At 33.7% G+C, this 12036-nt stretch overlaps 1 pseudogene; it reads left to right on the top strand.

Moving 5' to 3' along the window:
- The first annotated feature begins 982 nt into the window (after window positions 1–982).
- On the top strand, window positions 983–4006 carry LOC123221394 (annotated as a pseudogene).
- Window positions 4007–12036: the final 8030 nt, after the last annotated feature.

The raw sequence follows: 12036 nt of genomic DNA, 5'->3' as shown, positions 1-12036 counted from the left end.
TGCAAATTTTACTAAGAATATCAATGCAATCACCCTGCGGAGTGGTAAAGAATTGAAGGATCCTGAAAAGAAGACCCAAAAATATGCAAAAGAAAAGAAGATCGAATATGAAATTAAGCCAAAAGAAGCCCAAAAATTGTCACCTCCTGTAGAGAAGTGCATGCCACCTTTGATGGTCATTCCACCTCCTTTCCCGAGCTGACTTGCAAAGAACAAAAAGGAACAACAAGAACAAGAGATCCTTGAAGTCTTCCGCAAGGTTGAGGTAAATATTCCCCTTTTAGATGCTATTAAACAAGCCCCTAGATATGCTAAATTCCTTAAGGAATTATGCATGTCAAAAAGAAAACTAAAAGGGGATGAAAAAGTGCATGTCAGTGAGAATGTTTCAGCCGTTCTTCAAAGAAAATTGCCTCAAAAGTGTAAGGATCCAGGTATGTTCACAATCCCTTGCAAGATTGGTAATGTTAAAGTTCAGAAAGCTATGATAGATCTAAGAGCATCCATTAATGTCATGCCTAGCTCAATTTATCATTCTTTAAATGTAGGACCTTTAAAACCCACCGGTGTAATAATCTAATTAGCTGATAGGTCCAATGCATATCTCGAAGGGGTGTTAGAAGATGTTCTTGTTCAAGTTAATGAATTGATTTTTCCTGTTGACTTTTATGTGCTTGACATGGAAGATGATAACTCATCTAAATCAGTCCCAATTTTGCTAGGAAGACCTTTTCTTAAGACATCTAGAACAAAAATCGATGTTTCAGAAGGTACTTTAACTACGGAATTTGATGGTGAAGTAATTAGATTCAATATTTATGAAGCCATGAGATACCCTAGTAATGTCAATTCAGTTTTTGTTGTTGATGTAATCGATTCCTTAGCTCAACAAATTTTTGAGTTACAGGATTCTAATAATTTGAAGGTTGTCCTTAATAAAAGACTTAACACAAAAACATTACAGAGAATTCAGTAGAAGCTTATGGTAGATGACGGATTGAGTGATAAAGTTTATGAGCTAGAACCATTTGAAACAACCAGGTATGATGTTTCTTATATTTCATTACCTGTTTCTAACTCAAAATTACTTCCATCAATTGTGCAGGTACTCGAATTGGAACTTAAGCCTTTGCCAAGCCATCTCAAATATGTATATTTGGGAGATAATGAAACCCTTCCTGTGATAATTTCTAACAAACTCACTCTTCTTGAGGAAGAAAAACTCATTAGAGTTCTTAGAGATTACAAGGAAGCCATCGGATAGACCATCGCAGACATTAAGGGTTTGAGCCCATCACTTTGTATGCATAGAATCTTACTGGAGGAGAACACTAAGCCTTTGAGGGAAGCTCAAAGAAGGTTGAATCCTCCAATGATGGAAGTTGTGAAGAAAGAAATAATAAAGCTCTTAAATGCCGGTATGATCTATCCTATTTCAGATAGTGATTTGGTAAGTCCAATGCAGGTAGTACCTAAGAAAACTGGTTTCACTGCTCAAAAGAACGATAATGGTGAGTATGTTCCTATTAGAGTTTAAAATGGATGGAGGGTTTGTATTGACTATAGAAAATTGAATGCTTCTACTAGAAAAGATCATTTCCCTATACCTTTTATTGATCAAATGTTAGAAAGATTAGCTAGTCAATCTCACTATTTTTGTCTTGATGGATATTCAGGTTTTAACCAAATTCCAGTTGCTCCCGAGGATCAAGAGAAGACGACATTCACATGTCCCTTTGGTACTTTTGCATATAGACATATGCCTTTTGGACTTTGCAATGCCCCAGCCACTTTTCAGATATGTATGGTTAGTATATTTTCAGATTATATGGAGAATATCATAGAGATATTTATGGATGACTTTACTGTTTACGGTAATTCATTCGAATCTTGTTTAAATAATCTGATTAAAATTCTAAAAAGGTGTATTGAAACAAACCTTGTGCTAAATTATGAAAAATGTCACTTTATGGTTGATCAAGGTTTGATATTAGGGCATATAGTGTCTTCTAAAGGGATAGAGGTAGATAAGTCAAAAATTGATTTGATTAAATCCTTACCTCACCCAACTTGTGTTCGGGAAGTGCGTTCTTTTCTTGGACATGTAGGTTTTTACAGGAGATTTATCAAGGATTTTTCAAAAATTGCCCAACCGCTTTCAAGACTACTACAAAAGGATGTCCAATTCGAGTTTGATGGAGAGTGCAAGAAAGCTTTTCATCAACTGAAGGAACACCTAATTTCTGCGTCGATTGTTCAGCCACCCAATTAGGAATTACCTTTTGAGATTATGTATGATGCTAGCAATTATGCTATAGGGGCTGTTTTAGGCCAGAAAAGTGGAAAAATTTCTTGTGTGATTTATTATGCTTCAAGAACTCTTGATAATGCTCAAAGAAATTATTCCACAACTGAAAAAGAATTGTTGGCAGTAGTTTTTGCTTTAGAAAAGTTTCGCTCTTATTTATTGGGCACTAAAGTAATTGTTTATTCTGATCATGCAGCTCTAAAGTATTTGCTTTCTAAGAGGGAATCAAAGTCGAGGCTAATTAGATGGATACTATTGCTACAAGAATTTGATTTGGAGATTCGAGATAGAAAGGGAGTCGAAAATTCTATGACAAATCATCTAAGTCGATTGGTGACTGACGAAGACCCTATGCCTCTCCAAGATGCTTTTCCAGATGAGAATCTTTTTCACTTAAATAGTATTACACCTTGGTATGCTGATATTGTTAATTATGTGGTCACTAAGTCATTGCCAAATGATCTCACTAGAGCCCAAAAGGAAAAAATTAAAAGTGATTCTAAGTACTATATATAGGATGATCCGTATTTATGAAAGCAATGTTCTGACCAATTAATTCGCAGGTGTGTACATGATAGTGAAATCCAATCTATCTTGGAGTTTTGCCATTCTTATGCATGTGGGGGTCACTTTGGCCCGAAAAGAACAGCACGAAAGGTTCTAGAATGTGGGTTATATTGGCCTACTCTGTTTCGAGATGCATACATGTTCTGTAAGTCTTGTGCTAATTGTCAAAGGAGTGGGAATTGAGGACATAGGGATCAAATGCCATTGAACCCAATTTTGGTTTGTGAAATTTTTGATATTTAGGGAATTGATTTTATGGGTCCTTTTCCATTATCTTTTGGTAATTCTTATATTCTTTTAGCTGTTGATTATGTTTCTAAATGGATTGAAGCTAAGGCAACAAGAACTGATGATGCAAAAACTATTGTAAGATTTGTCAAGACTTATATTTTTTCCAGGTATGGAACACCAAGAGCCATTATAAATGACCGTGGAACCCATTTTTGCAATCGGGTCATGGAGGCATTACTTAAGAAGTATAATGTCACTCACCAAGTCTCCACAGCATACCATCTGCAAACGAGTGGACAAGCTGAAGTTTCAAATAGGGAGATTAAGTCTATACTTGAGAAAAAGGTAAATCCAAATAGAAAGGATTGGAGCCTTCGCTTGGACGATGCCTTATGGGCTTATAGAACTGTATACAAGACTCCAATAGGTATGTCTCCTTATCGCTTAATATTTGGTAAATCTTGTCATCTCCCAGTTGAATTGGAACACAGGGCCTATTGGGCAATCAAGCAATGCAATACAGACTTGAATGAGATAGGTAATCATAGGAAGTTACAACTTCAAGAATTAGAGGAAATCAGAAATGATTCCTATGAAAATTCTCGAATTTATAAAGAAAAGACTAAGCTTTTCCATGATAAAATGATTTCTAGGAAAACCTTTCATGTTGGACAAAAAGTACTCCTATATCATTCTAAACTTAAATTGTTTCCAGGAAAGTTACGATCTCATTAGATTGGTCCTTTTGTTGTCACTAATGTATTTTCTCATGGTGCAGTTGAAATTCAAAGTACCTTTGCCAATAAAAATTTTAAGGTTAATGGACATCGTCTAAAACCTTATTGTGAAGGATTTCAGGCCTACAATATAGAGGAAATATCTTTGGCTCCCCTGAATTGATGAATTGGTTGCGTCTAGCCAAAGACATTAAAGAAAGGCGCTTATTGGGAGGCAACCCAATTGATCTTATTTTTCATTATTTTTAATCATTTTGTGTCTTTAATTAAGGTTTAAATAATAAAAAAAACCAAAAGAAAAATTAAAAAATTAAAAAAAAAAAAAAGAGCAAATTTCATTTTTGTGTCTTCTCTTTTATTTTTCTAATCTCTTTTCCTCCCTGTTCAATTTCTTTTCATCTCTACAGGCCCAAATCAAATGTCGACAGCTTCAATCACTCCTCCACTACACTAACACTCCTATTCAGGGAAGTCCTTTTAACTTTCATTTCATTCTTTCTTTTAAATCTGAGCTTCAATTTTTCTACATTGAGGACAATGTAAAGATCAGGTGTGGGGGAAGGAATGCATAATTTTTCAATCTCTTTGGAACCCTTGACTCTCTTGAAAGCTGTCTTAGAATTTGCTTTAAGTTAGTATGCATTATTGGTTCGAGTTTGAATGCATGAAAGAGGCAAGTATGATTAGTGATTTTGCTTCAAATGTTTCGAGTATCTCATTGATTTTAATGATTGAGTTGAATGAAAATGTGCAAGGTTTGCTACAAGTTGAACACTAATGTGAGCTTTTGAGCCCATGAGCATTTCATTACACTTTGCTCTAATTATTTTCTTTGTTGAGTGTTTATCAAACATGGCTTGTTATTCTAGAATTTGCTCTGTTATGCATTTCGAGACCACATTTCTTTTGAATTCATGCATTAAGATGAAAAGGGAATTTAGGATTAACCACTTCGAAACTCTTAAAAAGCCATCTATAGCTATATTTTCTAGTAGATAGCCAATTTTGAGCCGAATCCCTTTTCTTTGTTTTTACCCATAAATATTTACCCTTAAGCCTTTTGTTTTATCTTGTTAACCCTTGTATCAAGATATTGTGAGAATGAATTGCATGATTAAAAAAAAACCAAATGAGTAGATGGGTAGATATAAGGAGTGAAAAAAAAAAAAGAAGAGATGAAAAAAAAAAAAGAGAAGATATTCATCCCTATGTATTGAATAGGAAGTTTGGACAAGTGAAGTATCCATAATTGTATAGAAAAAAGAAATTCAATTATTCCTACATGTTGCAAATTAAATTTAAAAAAAAAAAATTTTTTTGAAGAAGGGATGAGTTTCACTGAAAAAAAAAAAAGAGAGAAAAGTCTGGTTGAAGGAGTTATTTTCATTATTCTTTAAATATCATGCAAAAGAACTCACTCATACCTTGATCTTTACACCTACATTTCCATTCTTTTTCCTACCTTCACCTAAGCCCCATTACAACCTTACTTAAGACCCTTTGATTTTTACATCGTATTCATATTTATTAGTGGTGGAGTTATGATATATGAGCAAACTTATGGTAATGACTTGCTATGTTTTGATTTGAGAGCTAAATGAAACCCTAAACACTTTGAGAGTATAGAGTGAAACCAATGTGAGGATGCAGAATCTTGTTTCATTTGATTTTGATGACATTGTTGAGATTGATGAGATGCTTATGTTTTTCCAAAAATTCATGCTATAAAGACTTGTGCTCTTGATTGTTGTTTTGGACTTGGGTTTCTAATGCATCTTAACTTTGAGTTATTTGGGGATGTACTGAAAGGAAGGAAAAGGGTAAAAAAGAGACTGATTGATGTTTGCTTAAGGGCAAGCAAAGGAATGGTGTGGGGGAATTTGTTAGTGTGTGAAATTCCATATTTTTAAGCATTTAATTTCCTTGATTTGTGATATTTAATTTGTTAATTATTTGATTAATTGCTTGTTTTAGGAAATTGGGCATTAATTGAATTATTCTGAGAAAATATGCAAAATAAAAGGAATTTAGAGTTATCACGTATCAAGACAGAATGACGACAAAATACATAGGAGATAGCTGATTGTGGAAAGGAGAAAATCGCGCTATTTATTGAGAAATTCACAGTTGAAGACTTAATTAACAATTGGAGGAAGTTCAGGTCCTTTGGATGATATTTGGCACAAAAATATTTCTCAATGACTGAAGCAGACCTGACACAATAAAAAGGACAATTGTTCTCTGTTTTAGGGTTTTTTACTTTTTGAGCATCCTTTTCTTTCAGAAAGAAATATAGTTGTAACCCTTCGTTGGTTCTTCTTCAATTAGAATAAGATTTTTATTTTAATTTTCTATGAAGCCATGAACATAAATATGAGTGGCTAACTTTTTTCTTTAGTCGAGTAATCAGGATCATGGTTCTACGACTATTGTGAGATCTTCTTTACCCGTTCTTTTCTTTTAAATATTTAATTTATTCCTGATTTTATTTATTGTTGTCTTGTTCAATTAAATAGGAGACGTCTTCTTTATTTTGGATTAAAACAACTTTGCTAGATTAAATTATTGAATCCGTATTTGTTTGATGGTTTAATCATAAGTGGCTGACTAGCATGCTTGGTGAAGTAGAATAATTATTGTATGTTAGTGGAATAGGTTAATCTAATTTAAACAAAAACAGCGTCTGTGTTTTGTTGATTAGAATCGGTGGCTTTTCTAATTCTTAATCCTGTTTTCAATTTAAATTTTAAGATCGTATCTAGAACTGATTGAAAAACAAGAGAAGTAATTAAAGAACGTTTCTTAATTACCAACACCTAAGGAAAAGCAAAACAACGAGCGTCTCGATGTTTTATAACTGGTTTATTTAAAAGGAAAAATTAATCTTTTTATCGATGATCAATTGAATTGAACCATACCTGAATTACTTGGCTAGAACTCGTCTTATTATTGTTTCAATCTAGTTTTCTGATTACTTTGATTATTTAATTCTAAATTAATTTATTTTTGTTTATTGCTAAGATTCGAAACAACAAAATCCCTATTGCTTTATTTTGTTAGATTCCAGATAAATAACCTAATCTCTGTGGATACGACTCTACTTGCCCTATCTACAAGTTTTCATTGAGAGAGTAGAAAATTTTATTTTTGGTGGATTCGACACCCATCACTCACATTCGACATCCCAGTCAAACTTTACCTCTTTCCTAGTTAGTCTAGTTTATGGTACTGCTATTTTAGAGAATCCTTCAACAAATCTTCGATAATGCCCAACAAGACCAAGAAAACTTCTAATTTCAGTAATGTTGGTAGGTATTTCCCATTTCAAAACTACTTCCACTTTTTATGGGTCAACACAAACACCGTCTACTGAAATGGCATGCCCCAAAAATGTAACTTTATCTAGCTAAAATTGACACTTACTGAATTTAGGATAGAGTTGTTTGTCTCGTAAAATTTATAAGACCATTCCAAGGTGTTCCTCGTGTTCTGTCTTACTTCGGGAATAAACGAAAATATCATCAATAAATACCACTACAAAACGGTCCAAGAAAGAGCAAAACACTTTGTTCATCAAATCCATGAATGTTACCGGTGTATTAGTTAATCCAAAAGGCATCACCAAAAACTCATAATGTTCATAACAAGTTCTAAAAGCAGTCTTTGGAACATCTGACTCCTTAATCTTTAGTTGATGGTATCTTGAGCGCAAGTCTATCTTAGAGAAAACCTTAGCACCTTGTAATTGATCAAACAAATCAGCAATCTGAGGTAGTGGATACTTATTATGTACTATCACTTTGTTCAATTATCTATAATCAATTCATAATCTGAAAGTTTCATCCTTCTTCTTAACAAATAACACTGGTACTCCCTATGGAGATATATTAGGCCAATGAATCCCTTCTCCACTAGTTCTTGCAATTGCACCTTTAATTCCTTTAACTCAAGTGAAACCATTCTATAAGGGGTCAATGATATGGGAGCTGTACCTAGAATCAAATCTATTGAAAACTCAACCTCTCTGTCTGGTGGCAGTCTAAGTAGATCATCAGGAAATACATCTAGAAAATCTCTAACCATTGGAATATCTTTTATCTTTGATTCACCAACTTTAGTGTCTACAACATGTGTTATATAAGCTTGATATCCCTTTTGAAGGAATCGTCTAGCAACAGCAGTAGAGATGACACAAGAAAGAATAATACGACGTTCCTTCTAGAAAATAAACTTTAGTTTACCTGGCTTTCTAAAGCTTACTTCCTTGCAAAAACAATCAATGCTAGCATGGTGACAAGTTAACTCGTCCATCCCTAGAATCACATCAAAATCTTGAATGTCCAAATGAATCAAATCTGTCTCTAACTCATAGATACACACATTTACCTTGCTACCCTTGTAGACATTCTTTACTAAAATTAACTCTCCTACATAAGTAGTTACCTCTAATTTACATTCCAAGGATTCTAACTCTTGATTGGCATGCTTAGCAAATGCATAAGAAATAAAAGAATGAGTAGAACCAGGATCAATTAAAATGAAAGCCTCTCGGTTTGAGCTTTCATATCTGGAGAGGTATAGGCTTCTTATTGAGTCAGAGCAAAAACACGTGTTTGAGCTCGAGGTCATCTTAAGCCCTTATACTGACCATTACCACTATGAGTACCACTAACCTGCCTTTGAGTACCCATACTAGACCTCTCTCTAATCTAAGGCCTTTGGTGTCTTTGATACTGAACATTACTTCCCTAGAAATTATGTTTGACTAATCCTTAAGTGACACTCCCAACTTGAGATGACAAAAGGCAATCTCTTTTAAAATGACCAAACTATCCATAACAATAACAGTTTAAACCCCTTCTCTGACATTGTCCCGAATGAAATCTACCACCTAATGCATTGAGAGTGTTGACCTTTACTACCTTGAGATGTGCCTCCTAGAGACCATTGATTCCAAGTGTAACTCCCCATTGACTATTTCCCTTGAAACTGTCTTTGACCTCCTTGAGATTTGGATGTCACACTCTGGAAAGATTCACTTGACTGTCTAGAAAATTTGCCTTTTTTTTTTCATTCTATCTTTATGCCTACCTGAAACCCAACCACTAACCCTCCGTTTTTGTCTTTGGAACTCTCTTTTCTCTATCTTTGTGAGGCTTCCTTCAACTCTCATGGCTGCTTCTACCAATTTCCTAAACTTTAAGTAAGAGCTTGCAGTCACTACTATTCTAATTTGTCCTCAAAGACCTTCTTCAAATTTTTTGTACTTCTCTCTCTCATCTCCTGTAATCAATGGGGCAAACCAAGAGAGCTTAATGAATTTATTCATATATTCCTTTACTGACATCTTTCCTTAGGTCAGTTTAAGAAATTCACTTTTTTTTGCATCTTGGTACACCCTTAAATAGTAATGATCTGAAAACTCTTGACAAAAGTTTTCCCAAGTTATTGTTGTCGAATCCCTATATTTTTGTTGTACCATTTTCCACCAATGATATACTCTAAACCATAGTTTCTGAGAGTCTAAGCACTCTATCACCTCAAATATATGTTTGGTTCTAATCATCCAGAACTCTACAACTATAGGATCTCAAATACCATCAAAGGTTTTGGCATCTAATTTTCTTGCTCTTTCAATGGTGTTAACACTTTCTTGATGCACTAGAATTTGATTTTGAGCCACTCTAGCAACTAACTGAGCCAATCTGCCAATAGCTTGCTCCACATTAATCCCATTAGTTTGAGGCTCCACATTTGGCTTCAGCTGTTACATCGGGACTATGTACAATAGAGTCTACAAGTGGTACTTGCGAATCTTGTCCATAGGTAACTGACTCTCTTACCCCGTCCTCAATTGGTTCATTTTCCCTTCTTACAACTTGAGGAGTTAATAAATATCCAATATGTCTCATACGAGGTTGGCCACGTCACCTCATATTGGTGTCTACAAATACAATTTAAAGTGATTTAGAAAACTTATATGTATGCTTATTGAAATGTCATTGGAATCTAAAACCTTTGCTCTGATACCAAGTTGACAGGACCTATCTTGACCCACTAATCCCAAAACCTCTTAACAGACCGTTATATGCTTAGAATGGCAAAATGTATCTTATATTTCTGGCTGAAAAATTTTCTACACCATAACCTAGCATGTAATATATCATCTATAGGCTTCCGGCCTTTACATGAGTACATGTCAAAATACATCTTGATTAAATCCAAAAATCATAAAATAAACCTATAATCAAGCCTCCGGCCTTACCATATACATAACAACAATTTATATCATCACTTGTTTAAAAAAAAAATCAAAAGAATAGTTTAATTAGGCCTCTAACCCTTCAATATTTCATAAGTTTCTCAAAAAAAAAATAACAAAAAAAAAGTCTATATGGATATGTGTAATGAGGACACCTACCAAGGATGTTACACCGTGGCACAATCCAACGAAACACTATTCAATACGATCTGAAGGATGTCTTAGAGGGAAATAATTATAAATGTAAGCTGAAGGCTCAGTGAGTAAGAAATTTAAATCCTTGAGAATATTAAATGCATGTAAAACAAATAATACTATGCCATAATATCAACCACACACACAATTTTTAAGTTTTTAAGAGGAGATTAACAATCCAACTATGACATACTATACCTTAATCCAACACCATGCTAATTATGCTTAAGACCACATGCTTCTCATATACATTAACTTGAAATGTTCATCACACAATAGCGTCACACAAGTTGATTATCACAAGAATGAAATTTAACAATGCTACCTTTATCTAATAAGAACATATCGATCATTCACAAATTTCCACTTCCAACTCTAACCATTGTATTATATCAATCAATTTATAGGTTTTCTTACATATCAAGACTCTAAAATAATTACCCATAGATATCACACAGTCACAATATAAATATATACATCAAAAATATCATATAAAAGGAAATCTGTCATACCCAAGAGGTGTCCCCATATAGGCAGAGCAAGAGGAAAACAACTGTCATACCCGGTATAATCTCTCATAGGCAGAGCACTCAAATCTGTCATACTTGGCATGAAATAAAGCACAAGCAGAACACTAAATTCTATTGTACCTACATGAATATGGCACAGGCAGAGCACCTAAATCTGTCGTACCTGACATAAATATTGCATAAGCAGAGCACTTATTGCATAATAGGTAATAACCAATCTTATCACTATATATATATGATAAAATGACTTTACATTATGAACTTTTAGAACAATAATCATTGGCAAGCGCCGCAACTACCATAAGCAAATGTTAATCATACATAAGGCTCAACTAAACACTTCCAACTCAACCACAACATAAAACATTAATTTAATAAATTTCCAAAATTTCACTTGGTCACCAACTAAATTTAAAGTCACAATAGTCATCAGTTAAACACACAACATAACTTAACTGAGCATTCTAAATCCACATAATAATATAACTTTTACTCTATAGCCACCCATAACCTAAATCTATAACATACATAAAGAAAACTATTATTTCCCTTGATTTTATAAGAGATTTCCACCAAAATCTATACTACCATTTTCAAGGATTCACAGTAAATTAAAAACTATAAAATTTTACAAGACTAATAAATATTAATTTCATAAAGATTATAGATAAAAGTTTATTCCCATTCACTAATTTGGATTGTCTTTAAGTCGGTGTTGAAATCTCTTGCTATTCTTCCTTCTTCTTCACCTATTCAACCCAATTTGAAACAATACAGTTAGAATTTTGGAAATCCCTAAATTAAACAGTGAAAAAAAATCAAACCCTAAAATTATTTGAACAAAAATTAAATACCCTATCCATTTTTCCTTTCTCTTTCTTCTTCTTTCTCCCTCTTTCTTTCCTTTCTTCTTTCTTCTTCCCTTTTCTTTCTTAACTTCTCTCCCTTTCTTTCTCTCTTTTCCCTCGTCTGCGTCTCTGCTTCTTTTTGTTAAAGCATGAAAAGAAAACAAAACCTAATGGCTTCATTAATATTTATTGAAAACTTTTATTTAAACCCATACTTACACAAAATTTCACATAGCCCCCCTAAAGTTTCCCATAACTAATATTTGGGTATTTCACTACAGCAATTGAAAAAGCTACGCCAACTAGCAATGCCTAAGTTGAAGAACCTACAAGTAGTAGATATTCTGAAGGATTTCTA

Source organism: Mangifera indica, chromosome 7, assembly GCF_011075055.1.
Source record: "Mangifera indica cultivar Alphonso chromosome 7, CATAS_Mindica_2.1, whole genome shotgun sequence".
NCBI lineage: Eukaryota > Viridiplantae > Streptophyta > Magnoliopsida > Sapindales > Anacardiaceae > Mangifera > Mangifera indica.
The sequence above is the reverse complement of the archived record's forward strand: the minus strand, read 5'-3'. Positions and strand labels throughout refer to the sequence as shown.